At 42.0% G+C, this 22,094-nt stretch overlaps 1 protein-coding gene across 1 annotated transcript in view; it reads left to right on the top strand.

Moving 5' to 3' along the window:
* The window catches only part of LOC141573358 (trafficking protein particle complex subunit 9-like), a 63,382-nt gene that overhangs the window by 19,058 nt on the left and 22,230 nt on the right, over positions 1 to 22,094 (top strand). Inside the window, exons 2-3 of the mRNA XM_074341436.1 lie at positions 9,642 to 9,827; positions 12,298 to 12,522. The gene's annotated coding sequence lies outside the window, so the exon portion shown is untranslated. The remainder of the gene's footprint in view (positions 1 to 9,641; positions 9,828 to 12,297; positions 12,523 to 22,094) is intronic.

Genomic DNA, 22,094 nt, shown 5'->3' with positions numbered 1-22,094 from the left:
CTTAGGTTTCCTTTGTTGTGTAAAGCCTGTAAAATTAATTAGGTCCCATTTGTTTATTCTTGCTTTTATTTCTATTGCTTGGGTAGACTGCCCTAGGGGAACAGTTTTGAGATGTATGTGAGATAATGTTTTGCCTATGTTTTCTTCTACTAGGTTTATTGTATCTTCTCTTATGTTGAAGCCTTTAATCCATTTTGAGTTTATTTGATTTTCGTTTCTGATCCTACAGGCAATTTTTATGTTGCATCTTTCCCAGCAACCTGGAAAGGCTTTTTAGCCATAGGCGGCGTTGTTGCACCTTCTTACAGTCTTAATTTTCCTGTTTGTAAAAGAAGGCTTAAACAACGTTATTTTAATTGATTTCTTTGCTTAATGCTTCAGTATAGCACAATGTCCATTGTGCCTGTCTACCTGGAAAAATTATTCTACTTAGATCTTACTTTTATTCTGTCATCTCACTGTGAACATTTCAGACTTGCTCTGCAAACAATGGCAAAATCGGACTTTTCCTCCAGTGTTAGAAACCAGTGAGCCAGGATTTTATTAAACATCTAGAAGCGGCCTCTGGGGCACCTTAAAGCTGAAAAGTGTACTGAGTTCCCTGAGTATTGACTCCGCCGCTGTGTGTTAATTGGTGGGAGGTGATTTGGTATATATAGGAAGGGGCGTAGCTTTGTTTGCATGCACACGCTGCCACTGAGCCACGCGAACCCGAGTCATTTCATTCTGTTTTTCCCTCGTCTGTGTGATGGGGACGCTCATATCTGCTTTGTAGAATTGTGAGAATTAGAAATTATGTAGTGTTTAGCATAGTGTGTATCTCAAGAGGGCTCATAAACTTTAGCTCCTGTTTTGTATGAAGCCATCATTTTATAGTCTTTGGCAATTTCTAAGAAATAGCAAAATAAGAAAGCTGGTTTTATGATGAAAGACATTTGAAGAGATTCCATAATTCCTATACTCATAATTTAGCATCAGCAGAGTCAGGAACATTACACAGTCACGCTGAACCAACGTTAAGCCACAGAATTTTTTGTTAATTAGTATACATTGGGGCTTAAGGGGACCCAATACTTATACACATGTTTTCTCCAGCAGCCCTCTGAGAGATGACACAGAAAAGCAGGCAGGCGATTAACATCTCCTATATTACTGAGGAAGCCATGTTCTCCATGAACTTCAGGGCTGTGGGGAAATGGCTGTCATGGTACTGTGTCCCAGAATTAGAGACTCACCCTGTCCCAGGTAGCTCTGGGCCACAGCGAGCCTTCCTTTGAAAGGATCTGCCCCTTCATGCACAGGGCTGTCCTGCCATGGAGCTGAGCATCCCGGGTGCTTCCCGAGGGTGGCCAACAAAGGAGAGAAAAGAAGGTTTCCACATGCCCTGCTTGTCTCCCGGATTCACAGCTCACTCTTTTAGTGTGACAAGGGCTAGCTGTGGGCCAGGGGTCAGGGGTGTGAAGGGAGAAGCACTCTCCGTGGCCCAGAGGAGTGGGGAGGAGGCATCCCCTCCCGCAGTTTAAACAGGTGGTGGGATGGAACAGAAGGGTGCTCCCCAAGAGTTTATAAAAGGAGAAATAAGGATTTCCTTTGGGACTTAGTCGAGCCGGGAAACACTGACGATGATTAGAAGGAAGACTTGTAAATCACTTTAATATTAAGTTAACATTTGTTGAGCACCAAAAACATGCTACATTCTTTTCTGAGCATTTTATAGAAATGAATCCTTCAATCTTCAAAACAAACGAGTAAAAAAGGTTTGATTGTTATCCCAGTTTTACAGTGTGGAAATTGAGTCACACAGAGGGTAAGTAATTATGCCAAGGTCACAGAGCTAGTAAGTGGCAGAGCTGGCATTTAAACCCTGGCTGTCTGGTTTCCAGGCTCCCAGAGATGGGCTGTGAGTATTTAGAGGTATCTGCATGCCTGGGTCTCTGTAACTCTGTACATCAGTTACCCCAGAAAAGACAGGGGAAGTAGAGTTACACAGGGGCTCACAGTTGTGTCTCAGCCACTGTCCAGGAGAGTGCACCGTGATTAACGTTGTTTTCCAGGCAGCATGTCTGTTTGTATAACATTGAGTTAACCTAGAAACCCTCCCTGCATTGCTTCTGTCCATGCTTGCCATATGATCAACTGCCCATGATTGAGCTGTTGAGGAGAAAATGTACTGATGGTTGAACTCTGATATTTCAGTCTGGTTCATAGTTTCATGTCTCCTGTTACATTAATAAGTTAAACGTCTGGTTTTCTTGCATCAGTTTGGTTAATGTGAGACCAGTCCATTGGATCCCAGGGATGCTGATGGTACAATTTCTGAGCACTTTGTGGCACTTCTACCCATACAGACCTGGCTAGAGAATGTCCCCCCTCCTCACTGATTTCTCCCGACAGCAGCGTCGTCTCCCAGCCCTGCACGTGAAGCTGGGAGCTCTCTGAGTAGGCCAGACAGTCAGAGGCAAACTCTACAAATCAGAAAATGATGAAGTACCTGGAAGTGGGTTTAATAGATGAAAAGGGCTTCCAGGTCGTCCAATGGACCCTTCGAGGCCGTTTGTTGAAAAGCTGTCCACTGTTTGTGGTTAAGCTACCTCTTTGCTGTTGAAAAGTCTGGATTAGATGAAAGGATTATAAAAAGCAGAAAGAAGTGACTTCAGGTGGTCCATCCACACTGGTGAGAAGTGATGGGTGACCGCCTGTGTGAGGCAAAGACAGAGTCTTACAAGCTACATAAAACAGCTTTAAAAGCTCTGCCATCTGAGTGTACTTCATTTGGGGTCCAGTTCATCACTGGTCGCGCTGAGAGAACAAGGAATTGATGATGGCAGAAAGGACACGGAGGCATCAAAAAGGTCTCAGTCATGTTCCCTGTTTAAAGGATGTGGCACAGTGTAATATACTTGAGCTGGTTATTCACTGAACAGTTTTGAGTGTTTCCTGGGACCCCCCAGTCCCCCAAGGTTCCATGCAGCTCGGTGTCCCCTCAGTGCAGCTCTGTCAGCGCTTGCCCTGGGCTGACGTTGTGTCACGGGGAGCAGGATGGTCAGGGTCCCCGGCTCCTCTGAACTCCGTTTCCTCATCCACAGTGCCGGGTTTCTCATCCCTGTCTACTTTGTAGGGTTGCTGATAATCACACGTGATGGTTGTCAGGTGTGATTTGTGGTTGTCTCTGTGTTCGGCATATAGTCAGTAATTTATAGAAACACTTGTTTTTTTTTTATTATACTTGTGGCTCCTAGATTGCAGTGGTTTTTAATCTGCATTTTTTTTATAACTTTACTCTTATATATAAATAAGCACTTATTTTTATTTATTTTTATGTATGTACTGGGGATTGAAGCCAGCACATTGTGCATGCTAAGCAGGTGCTCTACAACTGAGTAATACCCACCCTCCTTGTCTGCACTTAAAAATAAACATTGCAATACACAAAATAGCTCTTAAACACCATCATGGGACCTAGTCTCTGTATAGACAATTGAACACGTATTCTATTTCAATAAGAATAAATGTTGGGGCATACATTTCTGAATCTGTTAATGTGCTTAAAAACGATCATAGCTAGTGATAAACACGAATCTTGGATCCAGTACTTCTTAGGGTCTGTTTTGCCATCATGGGAAATTACATTCTACAGAGAAGGCTAATTGGGTCTCTTTTATAATTGGATGGTTTAGCAGATGATCAAGTCTTCAAAAGCTGACAGTTTTGTATTTTAAACTAACTACAAAGTTATCTTCTAGAAGTTGGAATTCCTAAGCTTGTGAAGTGCCCAGTAATTCAGTGTGTATGTGTCTGTGTCAGTGTCTGAATGAATGTGTGTGTGTGATTTCAGGAAGGTAGAAATAAGTTCCATATAGCCTTCTGATACATTTCTCCTCCAGTTTAAGTTGTAGGCATATATTTACACAAATATACTGATATTCTTTTTTCATTTGGCATATTGGTGGGAATATGAGGTTCTCATACTTGTTTCAGAAGTGTTAGGGAGCATGAGCTTAGAAAATGGGAGGAGAAAGGCAGGGAGGCACTTCACACATTGTGCAGGATATGAGAAACAGTAGCTTTTCATTTTTCTTCAAAAGCAAACTGGCACTGAATTGTAACATACTATTACTCAGAACTGCTTTTCTGATCAGATACAAGTGCCTCAGATTTTTCAAGGCAACATGAATGACGAAATGTGTTTTAGCAGTTATCTTTAAAAGTAGTTTTATTTTTCGAGTAAAAGGCTACAGCCTGTTCCTTCTTCCAGCGGTACAAGTTCTCATTGATCTATGTACATAATCTAAGTGCTTAGTTTCTTTGTTTTTTTTTTTTTTTTTTTTAAGTGCTTGTTTCATTGCGGTGTGAATGAATGTTTAAAATTTCTGAATTTTGATCTTTAGAACATGCTGATTTATCAGAACTGTTAAAAACCTGATTGGTCTTTGGTCGTTGTTTGGTGGGGCTCCCTATTGATTTCTGTTGTCTGTTAAAGAGGGAAATTCTTCCTCTAGCCTGCAGATTTAAGTGAATGGTTTGCAGTGTGCCTTTAAAATTCTTTGAATGCATTGAGCATGTTTGTCCAGTGAATTTTGAATTGACTCATAGTAATGACTGCTTTGATTCTTTGGCTTTTCCTCCTCTACACAAGAATTTGAATTCTCCGTTGCATTTTGTATACGTGTTCTTCACAGGGGAAGAAATTTTGCTTTTTTTAAAGAGGTGAATTTTCCTATCCCCTCTGAATGCCTTCTGTAATTAATACAGCAAAAATCTGTTATTGCAGTGCTTAATTATTTCATAAACTATTTTTCTCTTCATCAGAAACAATGACAAAGAGTGATAATAAAAAATATGAAAACCTTCCTTCCTTTTAAGAATAGAAATCAGGTGGTCAGTCTCACGCATGCTTTGTGCCTGACACACTCTCATGTCATTGTGTATCATGATTCGGAGATGGAGATGCTTCAGGTTTGTAGATTTTTGTTTGAACATTATTGTTGAATTCTTTCTCCAGGCTGATGTTTCCTGTTGGGTTTGTGGAAAGTGTAGAAGAAGGGAAACAAATGCTTTGTTTTGTTTTCAGGAGGCCCGAGTTGCTGATGAGAAAAGAGTTCAGGGTGGGCTGAGGAACAGACACTCCCTCTCTTCCCGGCTGAATTTGATGAACAATGAAATCAATTAGGTGTATCGGTATTTGACCAATAGAATTCAGCGAGCCCAAACTGGCTAGTTATGCCCAATGGAAAGTACTGAATACACCTGCAGAATTAGGTACTTTACCAAGTAGAATCAGCTTAGAGCAATCAGAAAAATCAGTCCTATGATGAGATATAAAAAGAATATAATACCTTTTATTTCTGAAACTTTTCTACGTTAAGTTGTGTAGAGATAAAATTACATTTCAAGCATCAGGAGTTAAGAGTGTGAGTGGTTCTGTGGGATCGTTATTCAGGGAGGTGTCTAGATCCTGCTACAGTGGCCAAAGCTGGCAGGAAAAGACCCAGACCCAGAATTTGTCATCCCAGGGTGTTCTCCATAATGGTTCCATATGGGAGCCCATGATTGGGTTAACAAATTATAACAGACCCCAGCCGCCTGTCAACTTTAAGAAGAAAAAACTGTGCTTAGTAACTGCTTTGCAAGCAGGGGCTTGTGCATCCACACTCCTGTCTCCTTGCTGTAAAAAGAAGAGACAATTCTTTGCTTGCATAGTTGAGGTTTTAGATAGCACTCTGCTCGTTGCAAAGCAAGGACCCAGGCCCTCAGCTATAAACGCTGGGCTTGTGTGCTGTTAGATATTCTATTATCCCCAAAACAAGGACCTGGCTGGTTTGGTGGTCTGCTTTGTAATGAACATATTTAAAGAATGTATCTTGTTCCCCTCACCCCATGACTTCCCTAAAGATAAACTAAGCCTTTGTACTCAGTTTGGATTCTACAATCTCTATCTCATTCTGCCTTTCCCCAAGTTCCTGCTTACTATCACACAACTGGTAATGACTTATTTCTTTGATTATACACAATAAATATGACAGCATTTGAGAGGCTCATGGAGTTGGCTACCTACTCTCTCTCGCTCTGTTAACTTTTTCCACATTGTATTGAGTAATCCATTCCGTGTCGGTAAGACTTCTGCCAGCAAGAACTCACAGTTCCAAGTGAGAAGTATGCAGGCTTTATCTCTCCTACCCGAGGGAGAGAGAGAAGAGAATTGACATCTGCTCCCCCGTAGTCCCTTCCTGCCCCAGGGCCACTCCAGTTCACCTGCAGCCTTCTGGCCTCTGCTCACAGGGCCTCTGTCCCAGGACTGACCGCAGCCTTTTCTTCCCTTGTCAACATTCCCTGTGCCTTTCAGGAGTTGTTCTCTTCTTTGCAATTCAACCATGGCAGATGTGATGGTGGTCAGCGTGCTGGTGGGCAGTAACCTGGGGACACCCGGGAGCCATGCTGACACTCCTGAGTCTCTCATTCGGGGTTACAGAACTGTCGAGCACCGGAGGAAGCCCATTCACGTGAGGCCAGCACAGCACTGCATCACTTTCATTTTATTTTTGAATTTTCATTGGAGAAATTATTTGTAGCAAAGTGTTCCAGATTTTCGGCCGCCTGCTTTCCTCACCACCATTTCCTTGTTGGCTCTGGTGCCTGTTTTAAGAACTAGGTTTCTTCTCTGGTCATTTGTAGCAGCTGGGCTTGCCGAATCCTTGATCTGCATTTGAAGCAGAATTCTTCGTGATCTCAAACTGATTTCCCTTGTCATTTCTGAATATTTCGTGTACACTCAGCAACTGTTTCAAGTGAAATGCTCTTGTCCAATTTCGGTTAACTCAGATTTGCTGATCTCCTGCTTTCATGCTGAGGGCAGTTTGTTCTTCCTGTAATAAAAGTTAGCAATTTGCATTTACTATTGGAAGGTACTGGCCCAAGGTGCCTTTGTTCTTAACAGTTTTAATAAAACTCACCCATTAAAATGTACTGCGGTTTTTACTCTATGCCGAGAATTGTGCAACCCAGTCAATCTTAGAACATTTTCATCCCCCCAATAGGAAGCCCCGTACCCATAAGCAATCATTCCCATCTTCCCCATCCTCCCCTATCCCCAGGCAGCCAATCCTCTCTCTGTGGATTTGCCTGTGGTGGAGATTTCATGTAAATCGAGTCATTCATGTTAATGGAACCGTCTTTTGTGACTGAATTCTTTCACACTGAGTAACGTTTTCAATCTTTGTCCACGTTTGTCCACATTGTGGCCTGTCTCAGTACTCCTTGCTTTGCTATTGCTGGATAATATTCCACTGTATGTCTGGGTCCCTCTGTTTACCCATTCATCACGTGATAGACATTTGGGTTGTTTCTGCTTTTTGCCTGTGATGAATAATCATGTCATAAACATTCCTGTAGGAGTTTTTATGGGGACATTTGCTTTCAGTTCTCTTACGTGTGTCCCCAGGAAGCAGAATTGCAGGATCATCCAGAAACCAAATGTTCAACTCTCTGAGGACCTGCCAGGCTGTTTTCCAAAATGGCCATACTATGTTACATCCTCACTAGCAACTGCTGTGAGCTCCACTTCCTCTGTGTCATTAGTGCTTGTTACTCTTTTTTTGATTATAACCTATTGTAGTCAGCGTGAAGCAGTTTCTACTAGTGGTTTTGACTTGGTTTCCTTTACAGCTAGTGATATTGAACATCTTTTCTTTGTGCTTATTGGCCATTTTTACATTTTCCTTAAAAATATCTTTTCAGATCCTTTATTCATTTTTTAATTGAGTTGCCTTTTTATTGTTCAGTTGTTGGAGCTTTTTTTTATCTTGGAAATACAAATTCCTTATCAGATAAATGATTTCAAAAAATTTTCTCCTGTGTGTTGTTTTTTCACTTTCTGGATGGTGTCCTTTGAAGCAAAGTTTTAAATTTTGATGAACTCCAGTTTATCTCTGTTTTCTTTGTTCCTTGTGCTTTAGGGTCATATTTAACATATGAGGTATTTTATTTAAACTTTTATATATAAAATAACTGAATTCTTAGGACCATTCTAGGGATGGGTGCTGTTGTTGTCCCGAGTCTATGGATGAGGAGACTGAGATGCAGAAAATTTCCCTGAATATCAGTGTCACAGCTACCCAGTGGTGCTGTGGGATTTCAGACCCTCTTGTTTGTCCCCAGCATCTGTGCTCTTCACCACCATGCTCTACTCCTTCCTGGAATCGTTAATGAAATTCTTTCCTTCTTTGATTTCTTGTTAGTTTTTTTCTCATTGGGGACCTCATCTTCTCATTTTACTTGCAGAGCTCAGTTAGGTTTATTTTAGCTCTCATGTAGGCAGAAGCATTGTTATCAGTTAACATTTTTATTACTCTGCAGTGATGGCTGTTGCTAGTTGACCTAATCAAGTCATGCTTAAGTCTTTCCTGCTCATGACACTAAAAACAGAGTCGTGACTTACAGAATGCTCAAAGAAGAAAGTACTTGATTGATTTTATTTTCCTAACCAATCAAATAAAAACCCCAGTGTTGACATAGATTATAAGCCCTCCAGAATAGGGTCATTGTATTCCTTGTGTTTCATTTGTTTTGTCACAGTGTCTGGTTAGTGCCTTGCTGTCCAGCAGGATTGTTAGGATACGGCGCTCGTGAATCATTGTAAGGACAGAATTTTGACAACAGACTGTGTTGTTCATTTCACAAGGGATAGGATAATATAAAAATACTGCTCAGATCTATTTTAAAATTAAGCTTGGAAATTTGAGAAGAGTTCAAGAAACCATACAAAGATATTTTTCACTAATTATAGATCTATCTTCGACACATTATGGTTACATAGCAGACTAACTTATCAACTAGATTTGACAAGAGGGGTGTATTATTGATTATTTGTTTTAGTTGAAATATTCTACCTGGGATAAAGTAATCAGTGCCCATAAATGAACAAATGTAACTTTGTATTTCTATGCAACATGGGAGCAGACTTCATACAATTATATATAATATATATGGGTGTGTGTTTTAAACGGTCTCTCAGTGTTTTTATAGTTTTTCAGCAATGTTCTACCTTTAGAATTCTTCTAAGAAAATCACCCCCGTATCTAGTGCAGTTTGTACTGTGTATCCTGTCTTATGCATGGAATCCCACTGTCCCCTCAGTGAGGAATTTCCTCTCCTACTGAGGTAGTAGCAGAGCTACAGAGACTGGGATTTCTAGGCCTTTGCTCTCCATGTGTTTGAAGTTGTGTGTCAATCACGATTTTCCCTTTCTTGGGTTTTTATTGTTCAATTAGAATTTTTGAAAATAATTATTAATATGTTGCAGCAGGCTCCCTAGATACTTGATGTGTTTGTGCTTTCCAGTTTTCAATTTATGAAAAATGTTAATGCACTCTTGTTTTTAAGTACTTCTTTTTCACTAGATATTTATTTACCCCTTTATAGTTAATTTTTTTCCCCAACGAATGAATCGGTGTGCATGTTTTAAAAGATACATTACTTTTTACTTTCTTATTGTAACAGTTATATTCATTGTAGAGAATTTACTAAATAAGGATAAACACAGTAAATAAGTTAAAAATGGCCTGTAATCTCCTCACCTGGAGATACAGGTGTAAGTTTTGAAATTGAGAATTACAAGTCCTCTCACGTTGTTCTACTTTTTCAAGATCGCTTTGGTTACTGAGACCCTAGAATTCCCATATGATTTGTAGCAGCAGCTAGTCAGTTTCTGCAGAGGAGCCCGCTGGGATTGTGATCGAGACCACGTTGAATGCACGGATCACTCTGGGGAGAACTGCCATCCCAGGAGCATTGTCTTCTGACCCAGGAATATGCGTGGTGTGTCTGTCCAGGTATTTAGGTCTACTTTAATTTTTTTCAACAATGCTTTGAGTTTAAAGAGTATTATTTTACTTTTTTTTTGCCTTTATACTGAGGACAAGTGTGTAAGGCACCGGGATCAGAAGTGTATTTGAGCCCCGCCCCTTGCTGCCACCATGGTCTCTGCGCTCTTGCTTCACCCTCTGTACAATCTTGCGCAAATAGGACCTCAGTAACTCTCTCTTGAATGAATGATTATATGATTGTTGGATGATGCTTGAGAGTCTTTGTGATGATTTTTTTCCCAGCCTTTCCCCACTTCTTAACTATGCCCTTCCCCTTCTTAAACTCCAGCCTTTGTTTCAGACTGCCTGTGGCATTGATTTTTCTTGTTGTAGAATCTTCCTTTCACTGGTTCACGATAATGTTACATGTGGGCTGTGGAAACTTGCTAGATGTCAAGAAAGAGCAAATCCATTGCATGCTAGTATTTTTAGAGTGTGGTAATCTTTTATCGATTGAAATTAAATCAGGCTGACCCCCTGAGCTCTCCCTTGAGCTCTTTTCACCTTCCTACAGGTGATACTGCTCTGGTTGCTGCATGTGCCCTTCCTTCAGCCTTGGTTTTGGAGTTGAGTAAGTCACCATCAGTGGAGCCCTCTCTTTAAAAGATGAAGAGAACATTTACTCCTTCTACCTGGTTGGGGACTTGGATGAGATGAGGTACCAGATGAAAATGGAGCCCCACCTCATTCTGGCCCCCGCTCTTTCCGTTCCTTTCTCCAGGGGAAAAGAGTACAATTCAACAGTATAAAGACTGATTGTGAGCTAATGAGATAAACAAGACAACCGATTATTTATTAAATAAACTTTCATGCCAGAAACAAATGTATTATACACACATAAAGCACGGTAGTACCGTGATTACAATCGTGAGTCCGAGTTCGAGTCCTGCTCTGGAGTGACCAGTCCTGTGAGATGGAGAACTGGTAGGTCGGCTTAGCCTCTCCCGGACTTGTTTTCTGTCCTGCAGAGACGGGGCTCACTAGGCGTCCCTCCCCGTACAGGTGCTTTGGGGCGTAAATGACGCGCGTGGGCAGCCCGAGCACAGCTGCTCGTTCCTCGTAAGTGCAGGATAGCATCGCTTTTGCGGTGACCGCTTTATGACCGCCCCGTGTAGACTCTCAGTGCTCCGAAGGGATGCTTTGTGGTTTGGAGTTGGGATTCTCACTTCTGTAAATATCGAAGGATTGTGTTATTGGGCCTTGCTGATTTGAATCTATTGTTTAGAAAGTACTTATTGTAGATTTTTTTCAAGCATGCATGATTTTTTCTTTTAATATGTATAGTTCTACCCTCTCATCTCTTGTGTGATTTTTCATGGAATGTAGGAAACAATCCTAAGCCACCTGCCCCTTCACACTTCTCCGTGGTGGTTTTCCTCCCTGACTGGAAGAGGGTTTTGCATAGGAAATTTTCTTTGTTCCCCTTTTCTTGGAGTCTCTCTGTCTGTCTGCCCATTTCTCACCTGTCAATCTGTCCATTTATCTACCCACTCATTCTTCTAACTTGTTCCAACAATCATTTCAGGCAGCTTACAGAATAACAGATACCAAATAAGCAGGTGAGAAAATGGAGCCAAGTTCAGACAGTGAGGCTAGGATGCGAGCCTGTGTGAGGGTTGCAGCCGTGAGACAAACGCCTCTGCCCTGTGACTTATAAGATCGACAGCAAGAGTGTACCTGATGCTCCCAGCAGACACAGGGTAACAGGGTTTGTGGGAGATGCTCACTGGCTGTGAAATAAATAAGTGGCTTAGGAGAAGCCCAGCCTTTCCAGCTACTAAGGCTTAGGAGAATATTTTGAGTGTCTTCCAAAATCAGAGTATTGCGTCGTTTCGTTTGTCACAGTTCTACGTGTAGTTGGTTACATTCTATACCTGGAAATATCTCCAAAACTCCTTCCCACGTGAGTCCCATGGCTCGGGAATGGGGTGGTTCTGCTCATTGATGGGTATTGGCCAGAAACAGAAAATGACAGACTCATAGGAGACTGGGACTATTCAGTCATGTTTTGTCAGTGCTGTTGACTTCACAATATGCTTTCACTCTTTCTCTCCATCTGAGGTGGCAGCGTGCTCTCTTACCAGCACCAGGAGGTCAGGGCCACGTGATGGTGGGGGTGACTGCACTGCCGTCAAGACAGCTGAACTGGTCACTGCAGGCTTGGTGCTTTCACGTAGTACATTTCATGTTCTTTAATAGAAGGTTTCAACAGGAAGATAATTAGCTGAGTTAATTAACATTTAATAAATATGATGCTTTAGTTGAAAAGACAGTTATAGGCACATTATAAGCTGTGAAGGATTTAAAAACGGTTTAATTACTGAAATTTCAGTAGGGAAGATACACAGTTTATCTTATTTGTGCCTCTCTTTACAGTAAAAAGGAAACAAGACAGAAAAGGCAAAAGATGCTTTCTGTTCTTCCTGTCTGTTTGCAGGTGCCCTCACCTCCAGCGGCATTAATCCAGACACCAGCACTGACACTGGCCGTGCTCACAACTGCCTCAGCCCTGAAGACACAATTGACAAATAGAAGGGGGCCACGCCCTGTGACAGCAGGTGCTCTCACTTTGTGGGTCCTTATGTAACTGCGCGGTGTTATTCAGGATTGCCCGTTCTACATTGTGTGACGCTGCTGCTGTGTCTCCTAGTTACTTGTTTCTGTAAGTACTCGTGTATTTTCTCCAATGCGTGGTACTAGGCATCTAAAGATGCTTTTTTCAGATGAAAAATAATGTGTATTTAATATAATAAGCCTGAAAAAAGGGGAAAAAGAGGCTATCCTGGTCCCACTACTCAGAGATAATAATTAACACTTTAACATCTATTTTCTGTTCTTTTCATCAGTGTGTATCAACTCTGTCATAAAAACCAGCGAGCACTCTGTGCCTGTTTACTGTGTGGAGACCTCCATTTTCCATTCGGCTTATTACATGTTTTTGTACAATATTCTATCTCCGCTGGCATGATTTTTAATGACCAGTATAGCATTCTGTCTTGTGGAGGCATCGTCCATTTTACTTTGGACTTAAATAAACTTTTAAATTCCAAGTGTACTTAACTGAAATACTGAAAAGAGAGCTGTGGTGGTACCGAAAGGCCCCTACCTCCCTTCCCCTTATTTCCTGAGTGTAAAAGCTGTTGCCAATGTGGTGTATATATTTCATGACCTTTATGCCTATGACATATATATATACCCATACATAGATACATACATACATATGAGAAATCTATGTATATGTGTGTATATATGCTTTTTTGAAAAATAAGGCCATACTATATGTTTTCTGCAGCTCGCTTTATACACTCAGTGGTATATCATAGACGTCCTCCCACTCCAGACTCACCCGGTCCTTTCAGATAGAGTGGAGGGGTCTCCTGATGTGCGGGTGTGGTCTCTTGTGCAAGGACAGCTTTGGTGGGAGAGTGCTGTGGACAAGGCCCTGGACCACTGTGAAACGCCGGCCCCCTCAGAGCCCACAGCTCACTGTGATTTACCGCATCATTGTCTTGATGGTGGACACTTAAGTTTTCTACATTTTCCACTGTCAGAATGGATGTTTGACTGGCATCCTTGTACAAACATTCCTGTGATCTTGTATGAGTATCCCTTTAGTTAAGGCTTCTGGAAATTTAGTCCCTGCATGTGACATTTACATTCATCACAGCCTCCTTTCAAGTGACTCTAGAAATTCCTTCTCCAGTGGGGAATGAAAGATGTAGAATTATTTATGTAACCAATTCTCTATCGCTGGATATGATTTCACTTCAGCTTTTCTTCCCACCATTGTAAACAGTGCTGTGTAAATGCCCTGATGAGTACATCTTTTTGAGCTGATTTCTTTTTTTCTAAATGAAACGATTCCTAGAAGTGGAGTTGAGTCAGTGTGTACGCACGTTTTTTAGAGTTTACATATTCATTGACATGTCGTCCTCCAAAAAGTTTGCTCACAGTTTGTTCTCCTACAGATGGACACTAGTTAGAATACTTGTACAAATATTTGCCAATATGATGAGCAAAAGTGGTTTTTCAATGTTTTAGTTTGCATTTGATGACCAGTGAGATACTGAGCATTTTTCACTCATTAGCCATTTGATTTTTAAAAATGAATGGTCCCTTTTGTTCTTTGCACACAGTTAAGTGAGGGAGCTTCTTGTTGCTTTGTGACAGCTCTTTGTATGTTATGAACATTAACTTCTTGTCTTCATCAACACATGTCACAGAGGTTTTTCTTGTCATTTCTTGCCTTTCATTTTGTTCAGTAGGTTTTTTTTTCGTTGTGTCCCAAAATATTCTTAAGATAGTAAATGTCTTCTTTACGGGTTTTATCTTCACCATTATTCTTAGAAATACTTTCTTACAATGGAATAAATCTCTTCTGTAGGTTTTTTAATCTCTAAGATGGAGATAATAGTACTTGTTATAGTGAGGGTAAATTGAGTTAATATGAGCAGAGTGTTGTATTTAATATTATTATTACTTTTTAATATTTACATCACTATCTGTAATTTTTCTTGTGGTCATTATGACAGGAATATAATTTATTCTTTCCAGGTGATTGTCTGATCTACCCAGGACAATTATTGAATTCATATTTTTCTCTTTGATTTGAAATCCCACGTGTACAAAATACTTACATACACTAGAGTCTCTTTTTGAGTTCATGGTTCCTTTCTATCAATCTCCCTTTCTTATTCCAGCACCATATCTTACATATTGTAAAAATTTATTTAATATTTAAAATGAGATTTGTTTTTTATTCTTTTCTTGCATCCCAAATTTTCTTGGCCAGTATTATCAGTTTATTATTCCTGAAGAATTCAAAAATATTTTTCTCAACTTAAAAAAAAATCAGATAAGAGTATTCATGGGATATTTTAGTAAGTCTTGAATTATCTTTAGGAGAACTTATATGTTTACAAAACTGCTTTCCTCCATGCAATATGTTGATGTCTCTACATTTACACCTCTTCTTTTACCCTTCAGTACAGTCCTGTAGTTTTCTTCATTTAGAACGTGGGCATAATTTTTGAGTTTATTCCAGATTATTGTTGATGTTTTTGTTAATTTTGTAAGTGAGAATTGTTTGCTATTGTATTTTCTGACTGCTTAAAACTGACACGTAGAAAGGCAGATTCGGTTTGTAAATACTCACTTTGTAACTTGTCATTTAAAATTGGAAGTTTTAAGTACTTGTTCCAGAATCCTTTCTATTCTGTTTTTAAAAATTTGTTTCCAGTATTATCAAAATGGTCATAGCTAAGTAGTATAGGTGTGGAGACAGATGGAGAGAGGTAGTGTGGCTCATGTACAAACTGTGAGCACTTTCATGGCTGCCTTTAGGCTGGAGAATCCCCAGAAGAGCCCAGGTTAGAACAGGGGTGGCTTTGTATGCACTTGAAAGCCAGCTTTCCTGCCTTTATGGTGAAGCCTGGTGGGCGTGGCAGGTAGGTGATCAAGATCCGATGAAGGTCATTGGCTGCACAGAGCGCTGTGTCTGTGAGAACTGGAGACCTCTGCCATGGGAAATGCTTGGTGCCAGGAACAATGCAGGGGAGCTGGGGACCCTGTGTGTTAAGGATTTTCCAGTCCTGGGAGTGGGAAGATGAGACTCTGCATTCATATCTGAGTTTGAATTCATCCTCTCTTGTTTACTGGTCCTCTGACTTTGGTCAAGTTATATACCCTCTCTGAACTCCTGTTTTCTTGTCCCTCAAAACAGGAGAAATACAGCCTGCTGCTAGTGTCTGGTCAGGGTAAATTATTTGTGTCTATAAGATGCCACGTATAGTCAGAAGCTCAGTGAGAAATAGGCTGTCGCTTCTTCTGTAACTCAGTGTTCGACAAGACATCGGGGGAAAGCCAATTCCTAATTTGTATGTGATGCAATTAGGAACAAAATTAATGTTTTGCCTTTCCCTAGTAGTATACGTACTCCTTTGCTTCATTTACCTCTTTCCCCCTTTCCTTTCCCTTCCTCCACCGAAAGAGCCTGAGACTCTCTCAGAACACTAGATTCAAATTACTTTAAAGGTTGGCTCATCCTCATGAAATGACAGTAACATAAAAAAAAATCTGTAAACATCCCAGAATACATTGTACTTGATTTACACACACACACACACACACACACACACACACAATCAGGCTACCTCCCACTTGCAGAGGGAGAAGGAACACTTTTTCTGAGTTTTCATTCACTGAGCGTGAGAACAAAGTCTCTTACGCAGACTTTCACCAGCCTTCGTGCATGGTGTTTTTAATTGGATTTCTGCTTTGTGGCCATAGATATATTCTCCTAATAGAAGAGAGGAAGTGGAGATATAGACATTCTGCTGAGATATTGGTGTCATCATATTTGAGTTGGAAAGGACTTGAGAGCATAGAGTCGTAATTATTATGGGTGAGAATCCATGATGGTGTAACTTGGACAAGAACCTGGGTCTTCTGCCATCGTGTCCACTCGGGTGAAGAGGCAACTGGGCAGGGGATGGCAGGGATCCTTATTGCTTGAGTTCCAGGGTCCTGCTAGTTTTCATTGCTCAGCTGCCTTTAGTTTATGTCCATGTGGCCTCTCATGGGAAGGTCACTCTGTCCTGATAGATTGAGTTTCTTATCAGCAAAAAGCTCTGGACCCACTCACATTTCCCAGAGTTTTCTGCTGACCTGCTGACACTTTATTTAAATGAGACCTAAGAAAACTGCTGGATATAAAACCCTTATTTTTATCATTTGCCCTCGAATTCCATAGGAAAGGGGTGCTGTCTCAGGCTGTCTATGGCTAGATCTGAACAAAGATAGGGTGATAGGTTGTGCTGCTGGACCATCACAAGTGGAATGGGATTTCCACCTTAGTTTTTAGAATCAGGCAGACGAGTTCAAATCTTGCCTTTACCAGTTACTAGCTTTGTGACCTTGAGGAAGAAAGTTTACTTTTTTGTGTCCAAATTTCTTTATCTGTAAATAAGTTCAGTATTTATTTTAGGGTTTTTGTTTTAGAATTGAATGAGCTAATTCCCTCATTTATACCTAAAATACTGATCGCGTGGTTCTATTCTGGTGCCTTGGTAGTTGATTACTAAGGGATTTGGCAATGAGAATGGGGGTGGGGGACCACTGGATCAGAGCTTATATTCCAGGATATGCTTGCAAAAGACTGGATGTGCAGTGGGTTTTTAGTAAATGTCTATTCCTTTCCTAATCCCCATTGATTGTATATATATTTATACTAATATTTGAATTTCTTTGTTGCAATTTAAATCTCTTTGTAGTATTTAAAATATGTAGCTATAACAAAAATACGTGAAATAAAATGATTTGATTTTTATTTTCCTTTCAATAAGCAAAACAAAAGAAAATAGGAAAGAAAGAAAGTTTTGTAGGACTAGAAATAATTTTATTTCTATGGAATGTAGCCTCTATATTAAGTTTTTTGGTTTTGTTGTTAAACGGCATGTAAAATTAATAGGTTGTGACTTCAGTGGTGATAGCTAGGTGAGTTTCTTGTTATTGTTGTCTTTGATGAGTTATTTTCACTAGATCATAAATGATGTGCATGCTACATATTGGAAATGAGGAAACAGTGGAGACATACTACCTCCAATGGATTTTGTTACCGAGTCGAAACTCGTTCTCCTTGGCGCATGACAGGCCAATAAATTGGGAGATGAAGTGTTGGGGTAAGGAATAGAGACTTTATTTGAAAAGCTTCCAGACCCAGAAGATGTCAGACTGATATCCGGGAGAACCCTCTTCCCCAAGTCAGAATTCAGGCTCCTTTTATACTGAAAAGGGGAGGGGGTGTGGTTGGTTGTTGCAAACTTCTTGCTGTATGGTTTTTCCTTGGTGTCCTTTGGTCTTGCAGCTGTCCATGTGGGTCAAATCATGGTGCCCCTGTAAAACCTCCAACAAAACAAAGGTTATTCTCTATTTTGCAACTTGAAGCTCTCTATATAAGTGCAGAGGAGCTAACATCCTTAAAGATCAGAGCCCAGAGAATAGGCTCTCATGTATATTTCAGGCTAAAACAACTTTCTTTCACAAAAGGTGCAGAGCTAGCAAGTCTGAGCCTAGAAAACAGGGCACAGGGTTAAATCCAAAGGAACAGATCTAACATGGAGTCAGATTTCTTCTTTCTTATTACAATTTATTTTTCCATCTCATAAATAATTTTAGTAAGAAACATAAGCAATTTTGTATTTTTGCTTCTTAATAACCGATAAGTGCGCTGACTATATTTTTGTGAGCAGGGATGCTGTGCGGGCCTTGGGGTCTCAGAAAACTCTTGTTGAGGGTGGTTGACCCCACAACATGTCTAATGCCCCCAGGAGTGTTGGTGAGGGTCCCCCCAGCCTGGGGCTCTACTCAGGAAACAGCATATGGGCATTTACAGCTGGAGACCTCTTTTTCGGCTGCAGGAAATTTTTCAGATACTGTGATTGAAAAATCACTCCAGCTGGGGAAAATTAGGGAAAAAAGGAAGAGGAAAAGAGCTTGGAGTAGTGTAGAAGAGAAATGCAGAAGATCAGGGAGCGTGGGGGCTTGGCAGCGGGGCCTAGGGAGAGAGGGGAGCAGAGGTGGGGAGGGGCCTGGCTCCGGAAACAGCTCCTGAACCTGTCCCCGCACCCAAGCCACACAGCTTTTAATTGGCCTGGGCCACTCTTCTGGCTGGATGTCACCCTGGGCAGAACCTTGAGAACTGAATTTGAGGGGTGGGCAGCACTCACCTAGGGGCCACTGAGGACTTTGTTCAAGTCCACAGTGCCTTTTCTGGTCATGTGTCTTCACTTGCCCTTTATCTCAGGTTCTGAGGAGCAGGAGCAAGGAACTCAGGGAGAGATCCAGGAAGACATCCGTCTGTGTTAAGAGAGGACAGACACAGAGACACGGGGAGCGAGGACTATCACAGCAAAAATGACTTCACAACTATTGCATCAGAGCTGCAGGTGTGAGAGAGCCTAAGCCTGTCTCAGAATGCAGGGGACAAGCGGAAAGGAATGGTAAAATTTCCACTGAAAATTGAAATTTTGTAAAATAGCCTGCTACTGTTGGTTGTATCACTTGAATGAACGCAGGTGTATTTCTGTGGGCATTTATAAGTTCACTCAACCCCACCACCCCCTCTTGCCCCCATCAGGGGTGGGTTTTCTCAAGCACAGTGCCACTCCTGCTTGGGTGGGCCACGCTGCGGGCCCTCGCCTGGGGCCAGGCTGCTGCAGGGCACTGAGTTCCCGAGGCACGGCCTGCGACACATGACAGGAACACCTCTGCTCTTTACTGGGGGCTTCCTTTTCCCCCTGCAGTGTAAGAATGCCGGTGACTCAGTTAGAAGCATGCATCCAAGCCGTCCTTCCGTGTCATCACCATCTAGAAGCAGTGCCTGAATCTCCTGAATTTCTCCAGAATGTGGTTTACAATCACCTTCGACAAGTGAGTGTGTGTCCTCTTACAAGTGGAGGAATTACTGCCGTTTCCCTGGAACTTACTCACCACTAGTCCATCTGATTTTTCTGTGCTAGGATTCAGTATGGCCTGCTAAAAATTCTGAAGTCAGATCTTGAAACACTGATGAAGAGGATTATTTATTTTATTTCTTTATATGATAGTATTTTACTTCAAAATTCAGAGTTTTCGGTTCTTGGAGGAATTTTTTCGGGGGTTGGAGAAACAACTTTGCTCTTACCATCTTTGTGACCTGTTGCTATATGCCTCTCACCTGTCTTCTGTCACTTGTGAGGCGGTTCCATTTGTGACCCTGTCCGGGTGGTTCATGTTATAAAACATAAAGTCTGTAAAAGTACAGTCCCTTTTACTCCGAAGACATTCCACATATACTACTTAAATCTGGGTGTGGTTTTAAGAAGACAGAATCATTAGAACATGTACTTGCAGGTTGCTAGTGCAAAATCCCCAAATCAATAATCTAGCTTAACATCTAAAATATTTCTAATCTACCTTTGATTTGTATGGATAAGTGAAGAAGTTTGCTAAGAAATCAAGACCAGGTTTAGAATACAGGCTGGTGTAGCTCAGCAGGTCCTCCCAAGCTGATGATCTGACAGAGGGCAGGGCCGAGGGGAGAGGGCGTGTCCTCCCCTCCCTGAGCTGACAGTTTCATGACAAAGAGCTTCACCAGATGAAGAAATTGGAGTTACTTCTTAGAAGAGTGGGTTGGAAAGAGTCCAAAAAGCTCGGGAGTGACACAATCCCATTTGTCTCAAGTATGGGAGAGTGGCTGTGGGGCCACTTTGGAGACCCGTGAGTCCAGGTGGGCAGTGTTGGTGGCTTCCACTTGAGCGGTGGGACGGTCAGTGGGTAAAAGCGAACAGATTGAAGGCATGTTTAGATGGTTAAAATGGAAGGATGAATGCTGTCTGTGAAGGTAGGATGGAGTAAGGCCCAGGTTTCTGGGTGGATTAATGAGGTAAATGATGGTCCCGCTGTGCTCCGAGGAGGGAAATTTTCAGAGGGAGCTCTGGGGGAAAACTGATGAGTTCAGCTGTGGGTAAAGTGAAAGGCTGTTAGATGTGTGGTCTGGGAGCTCAGGTGAGAGCCAGTAGTGAGCAGGGGAAGGGGAGAGAGACCTTCAAATCATTTTGTCTTGTGAACATACAAATAAGTATAAGTAATGACAAACTTAACACCTCTATATCCTGGATTAAAACCCAGTAGCATTTTGCTAAATTGACTGCAGAGGTTCTTAATTATTTTTTAATAGAAATAACATAAATAGAAACAAAATAGTGGAGTTAATGAACATCTTAGAGTTGATGTGTGTCCTTCTATGTATTTTGATACCTCGTCTGTTTATAACCATAATCTACAAAAAGTTACCTTGCTTAGCATAAGAGTTAAACAGAGGGACGTGACACACATTGTTGGGGCTTGAAGCTGATCTTCTTGGGCAAATTATGTAGCCTCTCTGTGCCTTAGTTGCATCTTCTGTGACTGCCCCCGGGCCCCTCATCACAGCTGATTTCCTAGACTAGATGTTGGGAGGGAGGCTGCTGAAGGGAGTAAGAAGTGGTAACTGCTTGGGATACTGAAGAGAGAGACAAAAACAGATTAAATCGAGAAACTGAGTACAAATACCCTGAAAAAAGAAAAAATCTCGCAGGGTTTTGAGCCACTTAGCGTAAGGGAAACAAAATCACGTGGACCCAAAGCTCTTGAGCATGTGAGTATTGTGGGTGGGAGGGTGTCATCAGAAAAGTGTTGAGAAAAGGACTTTTGGTTTCCCTTGACGTTTCCAGTAAGGATGGGGAGCAGAAGCGAAAACCCCCGGTTCACAGTAGAAGGTGCTGTTTTTTGCGAAACTGACCAAAGTTTGGAGACCAATCATCAGCGGTGCTGGCAAATGAAGAGACTTCTGGATTGGGTGGGGCACTTGCTGCGACTTCCAGGTGACCTGCTGGCTGGGGGCTGTGAGGCGGGCAGTAGGTTTGCAGGGTGACCCGGGCATAATCCCTGGCTCTGAGGCTGCTGGTCTGACTAGCAGACCTGGGCACACGCAGTCCTAATGGGGCAGCTCAGGATGTGACCTGGGACACCTGCCGTGCTGAGGGCGAGAAGAGTGCTCCCCTGAGGGGGTGTCCCTGCGGAGAGTGGAAACGTCCTCCTGCAGGGGAGGAAGAGCCTCTGAGCAGGGGGAAGGATGCACAGGCAATACCAGCCTGAGCACGGAGGTTTTGGGAAGCAGGAAGTCATACAGTGGCCAGAGCAGCCTTGTTCCTGAGAGATGGAGGGAAAAGATGTTGAAAAAGCAGGCTAAGGTCAGACCCTGTGGTGGGTCATGAGTGACAGTAAAGGACTGGTCAGGCAGGCACGAGAGAACCCTGTGGGCGTCCCAGCTGGGGCGTCACGCGGGAGGGAGGAACAGAGTTATAGACTTTGCCACTTATTAGCTGTGTGACTTTGAGCAATATCACCCCACCTCTCTCTATATATATCTTCATCTGTAAAGTGACACAGTGACAAGCTCGTGTCATCAGAAGGCTTAGTTTAGCTCTGATACTTTTGCCCAGTCCTGTCAGTGCTGCCCTGCAAGGTTCTGCAGCGGCTGCTCTTAACCTGAGATGGGAGGGCGTAGAGGGACATTGTAATTCCCGAAGGCAGGAAGGGGTTGCTTTAAAAGCAGACATGTAACCGCTTGCAGCTGCAGACCTGCAGGCAGTTTTGTTGAAGGTTCTGGAGAGGACTTTGGAGGCCTTAGCATCGTCTTAAGACTTGTTTTCC

Source organism: Camelus bactrianus, chromosome 15 (genome assembly GCF_048773025.1).
Source record: "Camelus bactrianus isolate YW-2024 breed Bactrian camel chromosome 15, ASM4877302v1, whole genome shotgun sequence".
Lineage (NCBI taxonomy): Eukaryota > Metazoa > Chordata > Mammalia > Artiodactyla > Camelidae > Camelus > Camelus bactrianus.
This window is presented reverse-complemented; position numbering and strand designations above follow the sequence as displayed.